This window comes from Saccopteryx leptura, chromosome 2, assembly GCF_036850995.1.
Source record: "Saccopteryx leptura isolate mSacLep1 chromosome 2, mSacLep1_pri_phased_curated, whole genome shotgun sequence".
Classification (NCBI taxonomy): domain Eukaryota; kingdom Metazoa; phylum Chordata; class Mammalia; order Chiroptera; family Emballonuridae; genus Saccopteryx; species Saccopteryx leptura.
This window is the reverse complement of record NC_089504.1, coordinates 212,187,370-212,212,279: the sequence shown is the minus strand read 5'-3', so window position 1 is coordinate 212,212,279 and position 24,910 is coordinate 212,187,370.

Sequence of the window (24,910 nt, the reverse complement as noted above, 5' to 3'; positions counted from 1 at the left end):
GAAAGCAGATAACTAGAAGTAATTAAAGAGAGGCAGATTTTGGCTCAATTTAAACTAGTGTTTTTTTTATGGCTACAAACTGTCCAGAGATGGAATAAATCATATGTGGAGGTGATGAGCCCTTCATGCCTAAATACTAAATTTGAACAACACTGAGTAGAGCAAGTTGTATGACTTATAGAGGTTAAGAGAATGATTACCCCAATAACAAGATATATATTTACATATTATTGTCAATGTAACTGACAGGTAAATTTACCTGTTAAAGATTTTTTCAGGATGAAAAAATAATTTTTGAAAAAAAAAAACACTTAAAACATGCTTGACATATAGTAAGAGCTTAATAAATACTGGCTGATACTATACTTTTCATTAACTGCTCTTATATTATCTTATATAAGTTAATCTCTAAGTAGATAGAGATCTAAGATACCTACTAATTTTAAAATATATGTGATGCTCTTTCTTTAAAAAATATTATTGCTTATGTGATTAAACATTATTCACATGAATGCAAAGCTAAAATATTTTCTCAAATAAGATGTTTCTAAAAACTAAATTAATGGTACACATAGTTTAAAATATGTAAATAAAATGTACAAATAAAGCAAATGACTTATTTAATATTAACCAGATAACACCATATAAAGCATTTTTTGTCTTCTTTGACTTAATTTTACGCCTTATTAGAATTTATATTATTTTTCCTGCAGCACAAGCCAAAGCACATATGTTGAGAAAGATGAAACTGTCTAGAGTCCAGTGCTAGTCAACCTGGTCCCTACCGCCCACTAGTGGGCATTCTAGCTTTCATTGTGGGCGGTAGTGGAGCAACCAAAGTATAAATAAAAAGATAGATTTAACTATAGTAAGTTGTTTTATAAAGATTTATTCTGCCAAACTTAGCAAAAATCTGACGTAAAGTACTTGGTAAGTAATTATTATTATGTGCTTTAACTTGCTGTAACTCTGCTTTAAAAATTTTATAAAGTAAAGTTACTTCCCTACTTATAAATCACCATTACTGTTGAACTAGTGGGCGGTTAAAATTTTTACTACTAACAGAGATACAAAAGTGGGCAGTAGATATAAAAAGGTTGAGTATCCCTGGTCTAGATCATAACAATATTTTGTGACAATAGAGTGGATTCGAGAACCAGGTGAGTATTATTTTCAGGCATAAACAGATCAATCTGTGTGTTTTGATGGGAATTTTGATCCGACCATGCTGTTACCTAGCTGACTCACTCACCAACATTGAAATTGGAATGATTTTCTTAATACCATGAGACTTCTGTGCTTCTGTGCAAGTCTCATTCAGTCACAGTTAAAAATAGATACAGATACTGCCAGAAGTCAAAATCACATGTGTTTCAGATACACAAATTAGAAGGTGGTATAGAGCTATGCTACTTATGGTATAGTTTCTATAAATTAACATGAATAATTAATAAAAATTATATTAATAGTTATTATTATACAACAGGCTTTCTATAGATAATTTTATGTACTCCTGAAAATAACTCTATGAAGTAAATGCTGTTTTATGTTAAAAGTAATTATATTATGCAAATTTTTGTCTAGTTATTGTGAGGTATATAATTTTCTTGCAACTCTTACACAATAATGAAGAAATAGAATAAAATTATAAAAATTATTTTTTTTAAATCTTAACATGAAGAGTAAATTTTATAAAGTTTAAAGTTAGTTGAATGTAGTATTTGTTCAAATTTTTATACAGGGAACTTACTGCTTTGGTGACACATAGTATAATGATGTATTGATACTGATTTTTAAAATTAATTATCTGGAATGGGAAACAGTATGAAACCAAAAAAAGGGGGTGTATATATGTATTGGAGAGTGATAAGAAAAGTACTCACATAGATAAGAAATTAGATATTTTCTGTTTCATCCCAATAGAATGATTTAGACCCAATAAATAAATATAACAGTAAGGTTGAATTTTTTGACTTCTTAAATATAAATAGTCCTAAGTTTAATCATAGAATCTGTGAAGAAATAGAACAGAAAAAAGGAAGAAAATTAGTTACCTTGTAAGACACTGAGCTCCTGTAATGACCCAATTTTTTAGATATATAGAGTCTATTTACCTGACTGTGCCGTAAGGTAAGTATTTCTGTGGTCTTGAAATAAAACAAAACAAAATAAAAAAATTATAGCATCTCTTTGAAATTAAATGTCTTAGTGTCTTTTTAATGCTATCAAAAACCTAAATAAAATTTTTATAGTCAAAGAAAATTATTTTCCTTCCAAATGTCTATGTAATTCAAACTAAAAGATATAACTAAGCCTAATTTTTAGGAAAAAAAATCATTGTTTCTTTTGATGAAGATTTTAGATCAAAGTAAATTTCCAAGATATATTACATATAGTCAAGATCATGTGTCATCTTTGTTGAATATTTTGGGAAATATGTAAAGAGCTACCATTATTATCAAAACAGCTAACTGGGTAGCTAATTTTAGATCCAATTATTTATTTATATTGTTTTTCTGTGTTTCTGATGATAACATTGTTAGTTGAGTTAAATTAGACATTGCTGAATTAATATTTCTGAAGATGATGGTCGAAGCACAAAAGTTAACATACAAGGGTTCTAAGAATAAGAGTTATCCAAGGTTGTATCAAAGAGATGCACACTAATTTATCAAAATTAGGATAAAGCAGTAACTCAAAAGAGAGATCTGGGCAAAGGATGAGATTCATATTCCAGATCAAATGTCAAAAATTATTTGGGGGTAAAATATTTAAATTGCCATGAGTCTTTACTATCTTGAAAAACTACCAATTTAAAAGTCCTATTATGAAAGCATCTATTTCATGAAATTCTACTAACTTTAAGATGAGCTATAGCTAGATAGGAGCCTCAGGCATATATAACTCTATAGGAAAAATTTAAAGTGCCAATAACATCTATGCAAGCTCATTCATATTCTTATTTATATGCATGTTTTAGAGTTTCCATAGAATGAAAGTAATTTACCAGAACCCTGAGGTCACCCATAGGATGCAATTTCCTTTTATTTGAGAGACTTTACATATAGATAAAAAGTATGAGCCAAGTAAGGGGGCAAGAGAGACTTTTTATTGTCTTGATTTTCAAATATGTCGCAGTGAAGACTTAAACCTCAGGAAATATCCTTGAAAAAGTAGAACCAATATTGAGTTTTCCTTTCCAAAGGTGAACTTTATATTTTTCAGATTTTAGTATTCCTCATAGCAATCTTGCTAATAACAGCAGAAGAAATTTGTTAACAGTCAAAATTTATGCTTGCATCTTGGAAAGCCAAGATTATAATGTAATGTAATATTTCCTATATTGGACAGTCTTTTAAATAAAAACATCACCAAAGGTCTGGATTTTATTATATATATATTTGATTGATTGGTAAACCTACACAGATACTTTGATATGTAATGAAAATTCTTTAATCTAATAAAAAAATACTGTAGGACAAATATACAGAAAAAATATACGAGGAAAAAATTTTCAAAACTTGTTACTATCTTTCAGTTTTGGAAAGAGATCTGTGTTTGCTTGATATACAAAGTTTATATATATATATATATATATTAAAATGAAATAAAGAGAAGCTGGAATTCTAATTCCAGAAACATGTTAATGCATCCAACATCTGAAGGTTGGCAAGGCACTTCTGAGACCGTGACTATCTAGTGTTGACCCTCCTTGATAATGTGAGCTATAAATTACTCCCTCTCTTGTGACTCTTGCTTTCTTGCCATTAATTGTTTAGACTAATGTTGCCAAATAGAACTTTATGAGATGGGAAAGAAATGCTCAATATCTGTGCTATCCTATTCAAGTTGTTAGACTCTAGGCTCATGTATTATAGTTATACGCACTGAAAATATGTCTAGTATAACTTAGAAACTGAATTTTTAATTTTACTAAATTAAAATTTTAATGGAAATAGCCATATGTGTCTGTAGGCTGCTATATTGTGCAGCCCACATTGGGTCACCAGACTGGCTATTGTGAATACAAATCAACCACTTGAAGGCTTCTCCTCTAGTAAAAACTTTTCCCTGGTATATGTAACCAAGGATCCTTGGCAGTTAGAGCCTTCATTCTCAGCAACCCAGGCAATCATCTTCATCCCCATATAATAAAAAAATCATGAGTTAGAAGCAAAAAGTTCTGTCATCAAGTGCTCAAAATAATTGCAGGGGCATTGAGATTCACAAGTAGATTTTTTCCTTAGTAGTATTGTTTCAGCTACAGTGTGGGTCAGTAGGGAGTCATAGTGGGTCTGCAAGCCTTAAAAATATTCATTTGAAAAGACAAATGCAGTCATATGTTTATTGTAGCATTATTTACAATAGCCAAAATATGGATGCAACCTAAGTGATCATAAGTAGGTAAATGGATAAGGAAGTGGTGCATATATTTAATAAAATATGATTCAGCCACAAAAAAAGAATGAAATCTTGCCATCTGCAACAACCTGAATGGACTTAAATGGTATTGTGCTTAGTGAAATAAGTCAGACAGAGAAAGAGATATGCCATATGATTTTACTTATATATGGAATCCAATAAACAAATCAACAAACAAAGCAGAAACAGACTCATAGATATAGAGTATATGTTGATGGTTTCCAGATGGGAGAGTTTGGGGAACGGGGGAAAAGTGGGGAAGGGATTAAGAATTACAAATTGATAGTCACGGTGATGTAAAGTACAGCATAGGAAATATAGTCAATAATAATGTAACAACTATGTATGGTGTCAGGTGGGTACTAGATTTATCAGGGTGATCACTTCCTAACTTGTATAAATGTCTAATGACAGGGTTGTACATCTAAAACAAATATAATATTTTCTTATCAACTGTAATTGGAAAATAAAAAATTATTTTAAAATATTTCCAATATGTGATTTATTATTAAAACAAACAAATGAACAAACAAATAATGAAACTTTCTAAGTACTCCAAGTTCTAAGTATAAATTTTACTACACACTTTTGTAATTACTTATATTTTGAATAGTGAAATAAATTCTATTTAACATGTATTATTAAGGTGCTGGTAATATACAAGGTCATGTGCAAAGGGGGGTAACATAGAGTCTGCCCTTAAGGAACGTGCAATTGATGCTGCACATTAGTCAGAGCAAAGATGTGAAGAGGCCAGTGGCTGGGAAAATAAAGTCTGATTGTGAATTTGAAGAAACAGTGTCAAAAGAATGTGTGAAAGGCTAGTAAAGAAACAAATTTGGGAACTTGATTGCCTGGAGCCAGGCGTAAATAACAGTGAGGTTTCAGAAATAATACATATTGTATTTTTACTCCTGACTTTATTATAGAATACTGAAACCATTCTTCAGGTATGAATTAAAAGTGAAATTATTTATGAATTCTTTAAAGTCACATATGGGACATGAATAGGTATAGAAAAATGGTCAAATTCTAGGGTCAGCACTTACTAAGCTCATTCAAGTAGACCATGTATAAAAGGTGCTGGATGGTACCCATGACAAGAATGAGCTCAAAAATGGAGTTTCAGTTCTGTTTCATTAGAAATAACAGTAAGCTGAAAATGGTTCAGAGTTCCTATATAGAAGTTCAGCAACAATATTTGCCCTATAATACCTATTATCTGTTGAGTACTACTCTGGTGTCTTATACCAGTACTGTATGTAGTAAATATAAAGATATTCATAGTTTCAGTAAATCCTCACAACATTTTATGTAGCTTATCTTTATTACAATCATGCCAATTTGAGAGTTAATTAAATTGTTCTAATTAACACAGGCAAGTGCTTACTTGTGAATGAGGGCCTTGGACCCTAAAGCTTTCACCTTTAATAAAAATATTTTATTATTTCTCCTACAGTGAAGGTATTAAGTTGAACCATATAAAGTTGTCAAACTGGTGTTGACCTAAATTTAACAGCAATTTCTTATGGTTTTTAAACTAATAAAATTCAGTGATGTCTTACAAGTTTCTGAACTCTAATTTATCTAAGATAATTTATTATGGGTATCTCAGAGTTATCTAGTCTGTCTTACTTCCAGAATGGATTTTTCTTGCATGGTAAAAATCTCAGGCTAGTTCAGGCTGATTCTCATATGGAGATGAGAGATGTTCTTAATTTAGCCAGTACAGGAAGGGTGTGGTTTCCTTGCTGAAATTATCATTTTATTATTATTTTATTAGCAGGGATTTTCTGTTTGGTTGGTTGCTTGATGATTTAATTGCAATATGAATGTACCTTAACTTGAAAACATTTTCAATTTAAAGTTTACATGTCTGGTTATAGAACAAAAATCTTTGTCATGCACACACCAAAAATTATGTCTTAGTTATCAGCAAGTAAACAAAATATTTCTGGGAGAGAAGTGGTAGGCTCTTTTACTGCTTAGGTTTGTATTAAGATACTAATGAAGTTAAACAAGATTTAATCTTTTACTTCCCAAGGAGATAAGAGAACTGGAAGGCTGGGTATATTGGTCACCTCATCTAGACAAAGCTATGGTATTATGGGAAAAGTTATATTGACAAGGAAGTCAGAAGACTTGGATCATACTGCTCTGTGACTTGTGGTAAGTCACTTAATTTTCCTGAGCCAGAGTCTAAAATAGGACTGGGAATAATAACACCTACATTTCAGTGAAGTAGTGAAGCTCAATGAAAATTGTAATGAAAATATTTGTAAACTCAAAGTACTATATGATTGCAGTCTGGGTTTCAACTGATGTCTACTATATACATATGTATTAAGAGGATAGTATATGTTGAATGCTTTTTAGAATATTTATAATATGTAATGTTGCATTAAAGATTTAAACACACTACATTTTTTTAAATAAAATTGATCTCAGGAAATATATACCAAAGAATATAGACTTTTAAAAATAATTTGCTAAATAAATATTAGAATTAATATGTACACTAAAGTAAAACAAACTTAAAAATAGGTAGTTGGGCCCTGGCCGGTTGGCTCAGTGGTAGAGCGTCGGCCTGGCGTACAGGAGTCCTAGGTTTGATTCCCAGCCAGAGCACACAGGAGAAGCGCCCATCTGCTTCTCACTCCTCCCCCCTCCTTCTTCTCTATCTCTCTCTTCCCCTCCCGCAGCCAAGGCTCCATTGGAGCAAAGTTGGCCCGGGCACTGAGGATGGCTCTATGGCCTCTGCCTCAGGCGCTAGAATGGCTCTGGTTGCAACAGAGTGATGCCCCAGATGGGCAGAGCATCGCCCCCTGGTGGGCGTGCGGGTGGATCCCGGTCGGGCTCATGTGGGAGTCTGTCTGCCTTCCCGTTTCCAACTTCACAAAAATACAAAAAAAAAAAAGTAGGTAGTTGCTGGACCTTCAAATTCTCATGTTCTTATATGGCAGTGACTGAAATTTAATATTTAATATTTCATACATTAGTCTTAAGGGAATATCTTAGTTCACACTTTTGTTAAAAATGTCAAATACTTCCTTCTCTTTTTTTTTTTTTTTATTAAATTTAATGCAGTGACATTGATAAATCAGGGTACATATGTTGAGAGAAAATATCTCTAGATTATTTTGACATTTGATTGTGCTGTATACCCCTCCCGCAAAGTTAAATTGTCTTCTGTCACCTTCTATCTGGTTTTCTTTGTGCCCCTCCCCTCCCCTAACCCCTCTCTCCTTCTTCACCCCATCCCCCCTCCCCCAACCCCCCGCCCCTGTTGCCATCACATTCTTGTTCATGTCTCTGAGTCTCATTTTTATGTCCCTTCTATGTATGGATTCATCTCAGTTTTTTTTTCTGATTTACTTATTTCACTCCGTATAATGTTATCAAGGTCCATCCATGTTATTGTAAATGATCCAATGTCATCATTTCTTATGGCTGAGTAGTATTCCATAGTATATATGTACCAAAGTTTTTTAATCCACTCGAAACAATTGCATTATTTTTTTGGAGTGGCTTAGATAAATATCCTTTGAACTTTCTGCCAAAAGATATTTCCTTTATTTTGTATTGCCTGAATTTTATGAGTAACACACTGATTAAGAATGAGTGTTGTCTGACTGCAGACTTTCAATCTTAGCCTTAAATTAAATCAGTTTCTTGTACCTAAGGGAAAGACACTTCAGAATGTTTCTAGGTTGTTCTATAATTATCTGAACATTCTGAAGATTCAAAGACAGAAAATTTAAATGGAAATCTCATGGTCTGTTTCCAGTTTTTCCTACAAAAATGAGCTGTTAGGGTGTAAAAAGTCCAAATTATCGAGATCATTAGTTTGAATGCAAATTCTTTAGAATAACTATAAAATTGCACCCATCCTTTTGTATGATTAATGCAGTTCATATTTAAAAGTTTACTCTTTTCAGAAGATTTTCCTGATAGTACAAGCAAATGCGTAATGAGCATAATCTGTCTTGTGTCATAGCTGTCTATGTATTCATGTGTTTTCCTTAACTGATCAGAAAGCCTTTTAAAACAGGTAGTGTGTATGGATCAATTTAGAACATCAAACAGTCTGTATTCAAATTAGATTGCTTAAAATTAATACTTTGATTAAGAAATAGGAGCTAATATTCAAACAACTTGGATAATTATATTTAATTTTAATAAGTGGCCTTTAATTCAATGTAATAGTTATTCTTGCTATTAACAACAAATGATAGTAGAGATAATTTAGCAAGAAAATATATATTAATATGGAAGAACAAATACACTGATATACAATACTGTATTATATTATTTGCCAAGTAATGCTTCTTAGTTCTGTTATAATTACAGTTTAGGTAAATTAAGTTAAACAAGAGAGTAATGTTGAGCAATACTCATTGTCTATCTATTAGTCAATCTCAGAGGCTTTTTTTAAAATCAGATTAATCATACACAGGGTTCCAGAAACCCCTGTAGGTCTTTCAGTAGATCTATGAGAATAAAACTGGGAGACTTGACATGGGGGGGGGGACAAAATGTTATATCCAGATGATGTCTTGTAGAATCATGCACTTGAAACTTGTATAATTTTATTAACTAATGTCACCCTAATAAATTCAATAAAAACTTTAAAAAATAATGCTCAAACATAATTTGTGTTTTTCACATTTATCCTCTTATAAATATATAGTGGGCTTTTCCAGAAGTTGTGTGACCTATAATGATGACATCACTATAGATAATAATAGAATGTATTGCTTGTATATTTTTGTGTTTTAAAATTATCGAGCAGGTAAAGGGGCTTCAGAACAAAAGATATAAAAACTGCTTCTTTAGAAGAAAGCATAACTTAAGGGAAAGTACTATACTAGGAGTTTAATAAAACAACTACAATAACTTTAATTTATTTTCTATTTCTAAACTTATAGAGTGTACTTGCCAAAAATAATGCTTTTCATCTTTTTCTCCTTGTGGTAGCTATAACTTAGGTTTGCCAGATGATTTCAATCAAAAGTGGACATAGTTGATAAAAATTTTTCTACCAAAAGAAAAAATGCATGTGCTAAAGGAAAGTTATTTTTCTTATATTCTGTACACAAATTATAACATTTTAAATTTCAACAGCTCATCTTTTGTTTCTCAAACAGATGAAAAATTAATCTCTCATGTTGCCAACCCTAAACCAACAGTTGCATCATTTACCCCGGCTTTATATCCTTTAACCATAGATTTTTTTATACAGAAATTGAAATAAAGTATTAAAGCATTTCAGAAACAAGTCAGGAGCAGCAATTTCTTTTTCACTACTTGAAATATGTTTCTTCAAGAGAAGGGAACATCATGTCCGAAGCACTGGCTTCCTCATTCTAAAACATTGGCGAACCTTTTTCTTTTTTCTTTTGCATGATGACAATAACCAGATCTAAATTCCTTCATCAGAGAATTGAGGTCCCTTGCCATTAGCCACTCATAAGTGTTCCAAGTATCATATTAAGAATTTTTAACAGAAAAATCACTTCCTAAGAATATCTGAGCACTCTTGGGTACACTTTCAGTCTTTCAAAGTTATATTTATTGGCTAATAAAGAGGCATCTTTTTTTCTCTCCAAATAGGTTGTGAAATTACTATCAAAGAAAATGAATGAAACCAAATGCCCATTTTATTACTGAAGATCAGTACCTTTTTTTTTTTTTTCACTTTATGGCTACCAGTTTGCTTTAATTAAAGCTTTCATGAATTCTTAGGCTCAAAAGTACCCTGCAAAAATACAATTAATGAGCATTTGTTAAAAAATATTGCTTTTTAAAATTACATTATTGATTCATCAAATGGATGGTGACCAGTACTGTTACTGTCCTTCCCAGGATCTTTTTACTGGCCACTGTCAGTGCTGAATGATTTGTCATAGTTTGTCATATGCTATGACCTTGTTATGGAATTGCCTGTAGATGATAGTTTTTCCTGGAAGATTACATAATTCTTAGCAGAGGTAAACATGGATATGATGGTATAAAACTCTTGCTCCCTTAAAAACTCCTCTGTGATTTATACCACCCTACTAAAGCACCATGGAAATTTAGGTATGGTTTACAAACTAAAGCCAGTTTACTAAGTTGGCCAGCTCACTGAATACATCTGCATAAAATTACATCAACAATGATAATAATGAATTCATCAGCAAGTGGTGGGGACAATGGTACAACAAATATAAAAGATCCCTGCCATCATAGAACTGGACTTGTAGTGGAAGAAACTGACAAAAATACAGAGGCAAAAAAATAAAATAAATATCTATTGTGTTGTGACATGAAGGAATCGAATGAGAGATCAAATTAATAATAGGAAGAGATTTGCTTTAGGAGAGGAAGACAGCAATGACCTTTCTCATGAGAAGTGCTCCAAAATACTAAAAGAGAACATAACTTTCAGAGCTTAAAGTAATTTCAGAGAAAAAAAAAAGGTACCTCAGAGAGCACCTGCAGTAATGAGACAAAGAAAGAGTATGCCTTAGCCAGACCTAGTTGAGTTCGTGGTTATCAGGCTAATGGGTACTTCAGGTTCAAGCTCTGAACAAAGGTATACAATGAATGTATCTGACTGATGTGACTATGAAAGAAAGAAAGAAAGAAAGAAAGAAAGAAAGAAAGAAAGAAAGAAAGAAAGAAAGAAAGAAAGAAAGAAAGAAAGAAAGAAAGAAAGAAAGAAAGAAAGAAAGAAAGAAAGAAAGAAAGAAAGAAAGAAAAAAAGTGTTCATTCTTACAGATTGCAGACCAGAGTTCCTAGATTAGAACAAACTGAGAATTCTAACCAAACATGTGGACTGTTTCCTTCACCACTCTTGGCATTATAATAAGAAACTATAGACTTATATGAAAAGTTCTATATATATTATATATATATATGGATGTACATATGTATGCATGTGTGTATTTGTACATATATAATGTATTTGATCCACCCATCTAGAGTATTTGTTTCTTTGTTTGCTTTGTTCTTTTAAACAGAAGGAAAGATCGCTCTTTCTCAGATGTACTTACCTTAATCATAAATTCTTTTTTGTTCCCTAAAATTAAGAAACATTTTTCCCCTTCACAAGGTAACTATATGAAAGTAAACTATACGGAAAGTAAACAAGTTCTACCACATTATTACGCTTCACTTTTTCGTGCCTTATAAGGGACAAAACCAGGTAAACACCATCACTTCTTACAGAATTTCATCTTGAGGCTTAATTCTGCCTTGGAATATTAATTTTATTCATAATCCTGTGTAACCACTGGCAATTATTTGTCATGTCCTTGGTAAGAATGGTAGTCCCACGAGTTGGCACTGGATAAAAGTTGACTGGATCCCTTGAGGTTTTTTCAGAACTTTAGTCCCAGATACAGGGTGGGGCAAAAATAGGTTTACAGTTGAGAGTACACAAAACACAGAGTTTATTCTAGCATTAATATTTATTAATTGTTGCTTTATTTTCCATACAAACAGCTGTAGCCCTATTTTTGCTCCATCTTGAATTTAACAAAGGGTCTAATTGATTAGTGATATCTATAGTAAGAACAAAGACTGTTAAACACATTTACTTTAATGAGTCATGTAATACAGAGATGAGAAGTTTGCTGCAATATTTAAACATAACTGCCTGATGGAGATAGTACAGTTAAATTCAGTCTTTAATAAATTCTAATTTTACTTAAGTGATATCTCTATGGTATCTCCACATATTAAATTGGTTTGTGTCCTTTGTACTCATCTGTGATGATAGTTAACAAGCTTATTTATTTGGAATGAAAAATGAATAAAACAATCTATGTTATAATTTATTCTGGTATACTAATGCTTAATACTTTGAAAATATTAATGCATCTTGAATTTGCCTTACATTAAATAATTTGGCTACATTAAAGATTTCTGTTTATTGATGGATTAATTAAACTCTTTTTCATTTAAAAAAAATTAAAACAGTTGTCATGTGCATTTTCCATAACCATAACACTGTTTCCAGCTGAGGATTATAGGAGTCACCGGATGAATCAATGTTAACCACATTTATTTCACTGATATATGATCTTACTCATTAGTTATCCTGCTATTCTTCTTCATGTTTAATTTTAAGGAAATGCCATAAGCAAAAATGACTGTTGAGTAGGTCATGTATTTCCCGAAGTGTATAAGAAATAATAGTTAATTGAGTCATCTATTCTACTTCAGCTATTCATACAATAAAACAAAGCAAAAAACGTACCATAAAGTGTCTGTTATATTGTCAACTTTACATTTTATGAATGTCAGTATGTCCATTTGCATGTTCTTCAGTATAAGAAAGAAAGAACAAAGTAAACTAATTCATATACCATCTTGCATTCTAATCCTCTAATAATTGGTGTTAGGCAACTTGGAGATACTTCATTTTTATATTAATTTATTTTTTCTATCCCCCTTTCTTAATATTTCAATTTTAAGTCCTTTTGGTATTATTTATTTATTTATGACAGAGACACACAGAGAGACAGAACAACAGGTAAGGACAGAAAAAAGAAAGAGAGATAATAAACATCAATTCTTCATTGCAGCACCTTAGTTGTTCATGGATTCCTTTCTCATATGTGTTTTGATGGGGGGCTTCAGCAGAGCGAGTCACCCCTTGCTCAAGCCAGTAACCTTGGGCTCAAGCCAGCAACCTTAGGCTTAAAGCCAGTGACCTTTGAGCTCAAGCCAGCAACCATGGGGTCATGTCTTGAGCACGGGTTCTCAAGCCAGCAACCTCAGGGTTTTGAACCTGGGTCCTCTTTGTTCCGGACCGACACTTTACCTACTGCACCACTCCCTGGTCAGACCTTTTGGTATTATTGATGATTTTTATTCTCTAATAATTATAGCTTTCTAAAGAATGTTTGGGTAAATCTAATTGACATCATTTTCACACTTGAAGGTTACTTTACTGAAAGCTGTATAAATATCAAGTATTTATAACCTATCTTAGATTCTTCCAGCTGTAGTTATATTTTTTATCTTTAGAGATACAGTACTAAAATATTGTGAATTATTTATCTTGTTTGACTATGTAAGTTCATTCATTTATTAATCTGCCACTCATTACCAAGGGATCTTGTACTTTAAGCAAGAGAATGACTGATCAACTTCTTTGGAAAAAGTTGAATAAGTTCTGTATGTAACAGTATAGAATAAAGTAGTATTGGAGATTATTAGAGCACAATGTAGACTAAAGAGTGTGCCAAATACCTTAACAGACACCACCAAAGAAGATGCACAGATCCAAATAACCATATGTAAAGAAATGCCACATTGTACATCATCAAAGAAAAGTGAATTAAAGCAACAATTAGATATTACTACAGAGCTATTAAAGTGGCCAAAATCCAGAACTCGAACAAAATGCAATGCTGGAAAGAATGTGAAGCAACAAAAACTCTTATTCATTGCTGGTGAGACTGCATTAAAATAACACAACACTTTGAAATACAGTGTTTAAAATAATAAACACTTTGAAAGAGTTTGACAGTTTTGTATAAAACTAAAAATACTTTTAGCATATGGTCCAGCAATCACACTATTTGGTATTTACCCAAAGGAGTGATACATATGTCTACACAAAAACCTTATAAAAGCCTTATTCATAATTGACAAAACTTGGAAAGAACTAAGATGTCCTTCAGGAGATGAATGAATAAGTAAACTGTGGTACATACAGACAATGGAATATTATTCAGCACTGAAGAAAAGTGAGCTATTAATGCATTGAAAGACACAAAAGAATTTTAAATACATATTAGTAGTTAAAGAGAGCCAATCTAAGAAGGCTACATCCTGTATGATTTCAACTGTATGACATTCTGGAGAAGGCAGAACTCTGGAGACAACAAAAATATCAGTGGTTGCCAGGGATTAGAGGGAAGGTGAGGGATCAGTAGGCAGAGAACAGAGGACTCTTAGGACAGTGAAACTACTCTGTTATGATATTATAATAATGAATGTATGTCCATTTTAATTTGCAAAACCCATAAAATATACAACACCAAGAATGAACCCTAATGTAAACTATGGAATTTGGATAATTATGATCTTTCAATGTTAGTTTATAAATGTTTTAAGATGTAACATTCTGGTTGGAAATGCATGTGTGGGGACAGGGAGTCTGTGAGAAATCTCTGTACCTTTTCCTGAATTTGACTTTGAACTTACAATTACTTTAGAAAAATGAAGTCTTTGAAAAAAGTTGGCTGTTGCAGAGAAAATGTTGTTCAACAAGCACTCTATCTGCCCACTGTCATGTGTATTTTTCAGTCACCTTGAATGAGGTTATGTAATTATTTCTAGCCAATGAAATGTGAGCAAGGGTCATTTGTGCCATGCTGGAGTTGAAGTACTAGAAGTTTACACATAATTCTTCATTATTTCTCATATTCTATAGAGATCATAACAAGGTTGTATGTTTAAGATGTTGTAGTTATAAGATGGTAAGTTATAGTGATGATAGAGATTTCATCAGGCTGGGTCCTATGTGGGCAGAGTAACCTGTTAATCCACATTATATGTGTAGCATGAATAAAAGTTAACTTTTGCTTTATTAAATCAATAGTATATGGGGAACTATTCATTTTAAGAGTTCATGTTACAAATATAGATACCGTTTCAATTCTTTCAGATTATTTCAGTTTCATGGGAGATTATATATATCTATACTATGTATATATTTATAAATAAAATACAAAAATAATATAATACATATTAAATAAACAAATAATTAGGATTTAATAAAAGATATTTATTTATATTGATTTCAACTTATAAATAGCTTGAGCATGTTAAATCAATTAGCTAAATTTAAAGTACTCTAGAATTCAGTAACATTAAATGTCCATAGAATTTTAAATATAATCTTTATTTGTATTTATATAATTGGTTTGAGCTCTATTATCTAATTATGGGTCTTGGGACAGAAAATAGGCTTTCACAGTCACTGATCATATTTTAACAGAGAATATTTTAACCCATGGGATGTTTCAATTTTAAAATGTTCAATTCTGGTTTGAAGTGCTATAACTCATGGAGTGGTTTTGGTTCCAAAGTGATATTTAATTAATTCCTTATTGCATCTGTGCAATAGAAATGGTTAACATAAAAAAAAATTAAATCTGCCATCAGTTATCCTTTCACTTTAGTTTTATTCTTTAGAAAATTGACTTGTCTAGTTAAAATTTTTTAAGAGCACCCTGAAGTTCTTTTAGTTAACATTTTGTGTGTTACATGTCTGCTAATATTGTGGCAAAAATTTAGGGAAATTTGTTATGTTATAGGACAAAACGTGTGAGAAAGAGGAAAATAAAAATGAATGATATCTTATAAAGCACGTGAAAGAGCCCCAAATACAAACCAATGCAAATCACAGATTTTTTTCAAGTTTAATATTCTTTAAAACCATGTACCAGAAAATAGGCAATTCAGAGACAGAAAGACACAGAGCCTGGCCCAGTCACGATTCAATGAAAAAATCCCAAAAACAGAACTATAAGAGAAATGAAACATAAAAGGGGATGAATATGGCAATAAATTGGCTTGTGTGATTATGGGGGCTGGTTAGGAAAGTGTGAAAGTCAGAAATCAGCAGGGCAGACCAGGAGGAAAAAGCAAGCTAGAACTCTCAGGCACGGGCTGCAGTACTAACCACAGGCAGAATCTCTTCCTTAGGGAAACCTCACATCTGCTCTTAAGACCTTTGAAATTATTGAATCAGGGCTCCCCAGATTATCTAGGATGATCTCTTTTACTTAAAGTCAAGTAGTTATGGACTTCAGTTGTATCTATTAAAGACCCTCACAGAAACACCTTTAGATTTTTGTTTGATTGAATAACTGAGGGCTGTAGCTCTCTACAGTAACACATAAAAAAGGTTAATTTGACTTGTTATGTGTCACACAGAAGGGGACTCACTGATCAACAAGGTAATTTGTCCACATTGTGTTCCATGACCGTGAGCCACAGACAATGAGAAAGGTGGCTGTTCTCTTGAGGACTGGGGGATAATAATGCAGCTTGAATACCAACAGGAGCTGGTTGCTGCTGCAAATGAGGACAAGAAGGACCATCTTTTGAACCCAAGGTACTCACTAGGACATTTTATGTTGCATTTGTTTTCAATGTTAATTTAAGTGTGTGATTGCAGCAACCATAGCTTGCCTAATGTAAAGCAACTAAGGTCTATGGAGACCTTATTCTCTAACTCTTCAGTATTAAGTCTTTAGAACAGATTATGACTGATCTTTTCCTTGAAGGCTCTGGAATGTGTTTAACTTAATGGAGCTCATTAGGTGGGTCTAAGTAGAAAAGAGAGGAACCATGTAGGACAGTGGTCCCCAACCTTTTTTGGGCCACAGACCGGTTTAATATCAGAAAATATTTTCACGGACCGGCCTTTAGGGTGGGATGGATAAATGTATCACGTGACCGAGACAAGCGTCAAGAGTGAGTCTTAGACGGATGTAACAGAAGGAATCTGGTCATTTTTTAAAATAAAACATTGTTCAGACTTAAATATAAATAAAACAGAAATAATGTAAGTTATTTATTCCTTCTCTGTGGACTGGTACCAAATGGCCCATGGACTGGTACCGGTCCGTGGCCCAGGGGTTGGGGACCACTGATGTAGGACACCTCTTGTTTTTACTGTGAAAACCTCTTAAATCCCCTTTCTCCTGCTGTAACAATCAGCTTCATGGAGCTGTACCTGAAAACATCTGGCTTCATATCCACCAAGAATCCCTTGATTTCCCCCACACCTACCCCTAGACTTCTCTGATGGGATGAAAAGAACCAGCTCGCCCAGATATTTAAGCAAATGTAGAAATTTGAGAATGTTGACACCTCTTGGAGCTAACCTTGACCAATGGGGGAATGGAAACCAGCAGATAAATCTCCTCTCTCTTTCCTTCTTGTGGCAAACAATTTTAAGGTGCCACTGGTCTGAGCCCAAGTTGCCTACAATTAAATGTTTTTCAATTAATTTACTTGTAAGTCTGCCATTGAAACAACCACAATTTACGAACAACAGTCTAAATATCTTATTTATAAGCAAAGAGGAAACTGTCTAGTTCCTAGAGTCAGGAACTGGGAAGGTTAAAAGTTTTAGGAAAATTTGCCAACATGACAATATGGAAAGTTCATCAAATTTACTTTTATTGCATGCATGCAAATCACTATTCAACATTAAGATTTTCTCTTTTTTGTCAGATCATAGAATAAATTGTTTTTATTTCTGCCAAAATGGAGAATATATTTAAGATCATAGCATCATCTTGTAATAAAGTCTGTCATTTTTGAAGTATATTATCTAATAAAAAAGCATATTCTCCATTTGTTTCAGAGAACAGCATTTTACTGCCCATGATCAAAACCATACTACATTAATATTTCTTGAAAATGCATTTCTTTAGCAGAATAAAAATTTGTCCTAATATATTTGCTTTAACTTGTTGTAAAGCTTCTTTGAAACTTATTGTTGCGAACATTTTCTAAGATAATGCCTAGTCATCTACTGACCATTCAGAACAGTTCATTTCGTCACAAATGTCTTGAAATTGTCTTCACCCATTGTATTTTAAATTGAACTACCTTTAGGGTATTTTCTATTGTTCTGAAGGACAAAACACTAAGTTTTGTAAGATTTAAATTCATGTATTTTTATTGTGTCTCTTTTAACTGTCTGCCTCAGTCCCAGAGAAAGTTTAGCAAGAGGAAGTCTATAGAAAATGGGTAAGTAGGCTGAAGGAAACGTAAGTGTGTGGGGAGGAATTTTGAAGAATAAAATAATATTTCATAGACTCTCTAATTTGGAAATTGTCTTCTATCCTTGAAATTCATTCAATTGGATACAATTTTCATTTATGAGTCTAAACCCTGACATCTAGATCAAGGGTAAGCATATGATTGTAGGATCTTCCTATTTTGGTAGAGGAAGGAAACTGCTCAGCCAAATAGACGTCAGTTGGGCCGGATTTGCCACTGAAAAGTTGCTCATTTCAAGTGGGAAGGAAAATGTGTTGGTTGCTTTGCCCTTCCTCTGCTTAATGGGCAGTCACTGGGTCAAGGCACAAATGATGACGTTAAAGCTGGCTTTTCCTTACTAATTGAATAGTGACATAGGAAGTGGCTAAGGGCTTCCTCTAAATCAGCTATTACCCCTTGTTAGTCTCTGACCTTCCCTCCTAGGATGAATGAAAAAGTGGGAACACAGACAATCCCAAGGTGACTGGAGCCTGGTGACATAGGGGATGAAAATGTACTCGTAGTAAAATTCACAAACATTAAAAATACATTTAGACACTAAAATTGTATAGAAGTAATGATTTTTTAAAAATGTTTGAGACAGCTTGTGGTAAAAATGAGAGAATCAGTATTTACTGTTCATACTTGCCCATGTAATTATTATAAATTGCAAAGGATTGTGAAGGTTTACCCCCGAATTTTATCCTAGGGCTTATATTTAAAATGCTCTCTCCCCTTGGGGTTAAAGTAACAAGGTCAGCTCAGAAATTAATAGAAGCAAACTCAGGGCACACTGTACCCAGCCTGCTGTAGGCTAATATCAATATATCTGGTTGTTAGTGCTAGTCTCTGGCTCACTCACATTCAGCAGCATGTTTTGATGCTTATGCAAATGCAGCCACTTCCACCAAAGTTCTGAACTTTACCCTTACACTTGTCAGCACAAGAAACATCCAACCCTGTAGAGCATTCTTACAAGAGTTTATTTGAACCAGACTGATGACATAGGCCAAAGAGCAAGACTTTAAGAGCTCTGGAGAATAACAGTTTGCAGCTTCTTTTATTCACTTGAAATTAAAGAAGAGACATATAGAACTTTGGAGAAAGCAAAGTAGGGACTGGATTACAAAATCATTAATAAGATTATGTGTTCTCTTGAGAGTTAATACCCCCTTTTAAGGGTATTACTTCTAGCATTCCAAAAGATGTGTTAACCTAGATGCACAAGAACAACAAACAGGGTTGGTTCAAAACTTTTCACTAAAGAAGTTATAGGCCCAGGGCATGACTACTTACCATGACCTGTGAAGTTACTTTCCATGGTATTCCTTGTTTTTTATCCACATAATTAATCGGCCTTTTTAATTCTCAGCCTTTTAGAAAGTTATTGTTAACCTTAGAAGTTCTGGTTGAAAGAAGAGGTAATATGTTTCCCTTGCAGCTAAGAAATAGGAGACAGGGAGGCAATTTTTCTAACTTGTGAGCACCTTCTATGTGCAGATGTAGGAGATAAAGAAGACATGTAACTGCTACTAGAGTGCTTACAGTCACACGAAGTCCAAAACTGGACTGAGATTAAGGCCCCCAGGCACAAAGGTGTTGATGTATTGGGAGTTGAGAGAAGTTGACTTGTTCCAACTGTAGGGGTGGACAAAGTGCTTTTGCCTTATTATTTTGGTAAATAAGCTGTCATTTGGGAGTTGCAAATTGTTTGTACTGGTGGAGACATTGTCATCTTGCAGCAGCTTTCTTCTTGGGAAAAGTTACTCTAAAGGTCATTATAAGATCTTCGGTTATAAGACAAATATCTTTGTAAGTTTCTAAAAATGAGTGACCAGATATTTTTTTTTAAATAATTTTATTTTTTTAATGGGGCGACATCAATAAATCAGGATACATATATTCAAAGATAACAAGTCCAGGTTATCTTGTTGTTCAATTATGCTGCATACCCATCACCCAAAGTCAGATTGTCCTCTGTCACTTTCTATCTAGTTTTCTTTGTGCCCCTCCCCCTCACCCTTTCCCTCTCCCTTTACACCTTACCCCCCCACCCCCCCGTAACCACCACACTCTTATCAATGTCTCTTAGTTTCACTTTTCTGTCCCACCTACGTATGGAATAATGCAGTTCCTAGTTTTTTCTGATTTACTTATTTCGCTTTGTATCATGTTATCAAGATCCCACCATTTTGCTGTAAATGTTCCGATGTCATCATTTCTTATGGCTGAGTAGTATTCCATAGTGTATATGTGCCACATCTTCTTTATCCAGTCTTCTATTGACGGGCTTTTTGGCTGTTTTCATGTCCTGTCCACTGTGAACAATGCTGCAATAAACATGGGGCTGCATGTGTCTTTATGTATCAATGTTTCTGAGTTTTTGGGGTATATACCCAGTAGAGGGATTGCTGGGTCATAAGGTAGTTCTATTTTCAGTTTTTTGAGGAACCACCATACTTTCTTCCATAATGGTTGTACTACTTTACATTCCCACCAACAGTGGATGAGGGTTCCTTTTTCTCCACAGCCTCTCCAACATTTGCTATTACCTGTCTTGTTAGTAATAGCTAATCGAAAAGGTGTGAGGTGGTATCTCATTGCAGTTTTGATTTGCATTTCTCTAATAGCTAAAGAAGATGAGCATCTTCTCATATAACTGTTGGCCATTTGTATTTCTTCCTGGGAGAAGTGTCTGTTCATATCCTCTTCCATTTTTTTATTGAATTGTTTGTTTGTTTGTTGTTGAGTCTTATGAGTTCTTTGTATATTTTGGATATTAGGCCCTTATCTGAGCTGCTGTTTGAAAATATCATTTCCCATTTAGTTGGCTTTCTGTTTATTTTGTTATCAGTTTCTCTTGCAGAGCAATCACTTCTTAGTCTGATGTAGTCCCATTCATTAATTTTTGCCTTCACTTCTCTTGCCTGTGGAGTCAAATTCATAAAATGCTCTTTAAAACCCAGGTCCATGAGTTGAGTACCTATGTCTTCTTCTATGTAATTAATTGTTTCAGGTCTTATGTTTAGATCTTTGATCCATTTTGAGTTAATTTTAGTACAGGGGGACAAACTGTAGTCTAGTTTCATTCTTTTGCATGTGGCTTTCCAGTTTTCCCAGCACCATTTATTGAAGAGGCTTTCTTTTCTCCATTGTGTGTTGTTGGCCCCTTTATCAAAAATTATTTGACTATATATATGTGGTTTTATTTCTGGACTTTCTATTCTGTTCCATTGGTCTGAGTGTCTATTTTTCTGCTAATACCATGCTGTTTTGATTGTCTTGGCCCTATAATATAGTTTGAAGTGAGGTATTGTAATGCCCCCAGCTTCATTCTTTTTCTTTAGGATTGCTTTGGTTATTCGAGGTTTTTTATAGTTCCATATAAAACAGATAATTTTTTGCTCTATTTCTTTAAAAAATGTCATTGGAATTTTGATGGGAATTGCATTAAATTTGTATATTGCTTTGGGTAATATGGCCATCTTGATTATCTTTATTCTTCCTAGCCAAGAACAAGGTATATTCTTCCATCTCATTATATCTTTTTCAATTTCCCTTAACAATGGTTTATAGTTTTCATTATATAAGTCCTTTACATTCTTTGTTATGTTTATTCCTAAGTATTTTATTTTTTTTGTTGCAATCGTGAAGGGGATTATTCTTTTGAGTTCGTTCTCAATTGTTTCATTGTTGGCATATAGAAAGGCTATTGACTTCTGTATGTTAATTTTGTATCCTGCGACCTTACTGTATTGGCTTATTGTTTCTAGTAGTCTTTTTGTGGATTCTTTGGGGTTTTCGATGTATAGGATCATATCATCTGCAAAAAGTGACACCTCTACTTCTTCTTTTCCGATATGGATGCCTTTTATTTCTTTGTCGTGTCTGATTGCTCTAGCTAGAACCTCTAGTACCACATTAAATCAGAGTGGAGAGAGTGGACAACCCTGTCTTGTTCCTGATTTAAGGGGGAAAGCCTTCAGTTTAGTGCCATTTAATATGATGTTAGCTGATGGTTTATCATATATGGCCTTTATCATGTTGAGATATTTTCCTTCTATACCCATTTTGTTGAGAGTCTTAAACATAAAATTGTGTTGTATTTTATTGAAAGCCTTTTCTGCATCTATTGATAAGATCATGTGGTTTTTGTTCTTTGTTTTGTTGATATGGTGTATTACGTTAACCGTTTTACGTATGTTGAACCATCCTTGAGATTCTGGGATGAATCCCACTTGATCATGATGTATTATCTTTTTAATATGTTGTTGTATTCGATTTCCTAGTATTTTGTTTAGTATTTTAGCATCTGTATTCATTAGAGATATTGGTCTGTAGTTTTCTTTTTTTGTGCCATCCTTGCCTGGTTTTGGTATGAGGGTTATGTTGGCCTCATAAAATGTGTTTGGAAGTATTGCTTCTTCTTCAATTTTTTGGAAGACTTTGAGTAGAATAGGAACCAAGTCTTCTTTGAATGTTTATAAAATTCGCTGGTATAGCCATCAGGGCCTGGACTTTTATTTTTGGGAAGGTTTTTAATGGTTTTTTCAATTTCTTCTCTACTGATAGGTCTGATTAGGCTTTCTGTTTCTTCTTGACTCAGTCTAGGAAGGTTGTATTGTCCTAGGAATTTATCCATTTCTTCTAGGTTGTTGAATTTAGTAGCATAAGGTTTTTCATAGTATTCTACAATAATTCTTTGGATATCTACGGTGTCTGTGGTGATTTCTCCTCTTTCATTTTGCATTTTGTTTATATGAGTTCTTTCTCTTTTTTCCTTGGTACGTCTTGCCAAGGGTATGTCAATTTTGTTGATCTTTTCAAAGAACCAGCTCCTTGTTCTATTAATTTTTTCTATAGTTTTTCTGTTCTCTATTTCATTTATTTCTGCTCTGATTTTTATTATCTCCTTTCTTCGGCTGGTTTTGGGTTGCTTTGTTCTTCTTTTTCTAGTTCCTTAAGGTGTGAAGTTAAGTGGTTCACTTGGGCTCTCTCTTGTTTGTTCATATATGCCTGAAGTGATATGAACTTCCCTCTTATCACTGCTTTTGCTGCATCCCATAGATTCTGATATGTCGTATGGTCATTTTCATTAGTCTCTATATATCTTTTGATCTCTGCACTTACTTCTTCTTTGACCCATTCATTTTTTAAAACTATGTTGTTTAGTTTCGACATTTTTGTGGAATTTTTTTCCTCTTTTTTGCAGTTGAATTCTAGTTTCAAGGCTTTATGATCAGAAAATATGCTTGGTAAAAGTTTGATTTTTCTGAATTAGCTGATGTTGTTTTTGTGGCCCAACATATGGTCAATTCTTGAGAATGATCCATGTACAATGGAGAAAAAAGTATACTCAGTCACTTTGGATGAAATGTCCTGTAGATGTCTATCATATCCAGGTGCTCTAGTGTTTTGTTTAAGGCCACTATATCTTTGTTGATTCTCTGTTTGGATGACCAATCTAGAGCCGTCAGCGGTGTATTGAGGTCTCCAAGTATGATTGTATTTTTGTCAGTTTTTGTTTTAAGTTCAATAAGTAGCTGTCTTATATATTTTGGTGCTCCTTGGTTTGGTGCATATACATTAAGAATTGTTATGTCTTCTTGATTCAGTGTCCCCTTAGCCATTATGAAATGGCCATTTTTGTCTCTGAGTACTTTTGCTGTCTTGTAGTCAGCATTATCAGATATGAGTATTGCTACGCCTGCTTTTTTTGGATGTTATTTGCTTGGAGTATTGTTTTCCAGCCTTTCACTTTGAATTTGTTTTTATCCTTGTTACTTAGATGAGTTTCCTGTAGGCAGCATACAGTTGGATTTTTTTTAATCCATTCTGCTACTCTGTGCCTTTTTATTGGTGAGTTTAATCCATTTACATTTAGTGTAATTATTGACACTTGTGAGTTCCCTATTGCCATTTTATATCTTCCTTTCTGTTAGTTTTGTGTCTTGTTTGATCCTTGTCTTTCATTTTTCTATCTTTTGTTTTTATTTGGGTGTATTCCATACATCTTTCTTCTGTTGCTATCTTTTTTATCTCATGTGATTCTGTGGTGGTTTTTTCAATGGTGGTTACCTTTAAGTAATGAAAAGGTTTCCTACCCTTTTCATTGTAGCGAACTATTTTGTGAGTACTTTTGCACTCCATCGTCCTTTGTTACTGTCAATCTCCATCTTCTCCCCCCTTTTCTTTTTGTTGTTGTCACAGTTTAAATTTGGTTTTATTCTGTTCTTCTTGGAGCTTTTACTTGTGGATTTGTTTTTTTTTTTGTTCTTTGTATCTGATTGGAGAACCCCCTTTAGTAATTCCTGGAGTGGGCGTTTTCTGATGATAAATTCCCTCATCTTTTCTGTATCTGTAAATGTTTTTATTTCTCCTTCATATTTGAAGGATAGCTTTGATGGGTATAGTATTCGGGGCTGAAAGTTCCTCTCCTTCAGGACTTTAAATATTGGGGTCCACTCTCTTCTAGCTTGTAAAGTTTCTGCTGAGAAATCTGATGATAATCTAATGGGCCTTCCTTTATATGTTGTATTCTTCTTTTCCCTTACTGCCTTCAGAATTTTTTCTTTGCTGTTGGTTTGTGCCAATTTCATTATGGTATGCCTTGGAGTAGGTTTGTTGGGGTTAAGAAATTCAGAGTTCTGTTTGCTTCTTGAACTTGAGGCTTTAGTTCTTTCCAAAGGCTTGGGGAGTTCTCAT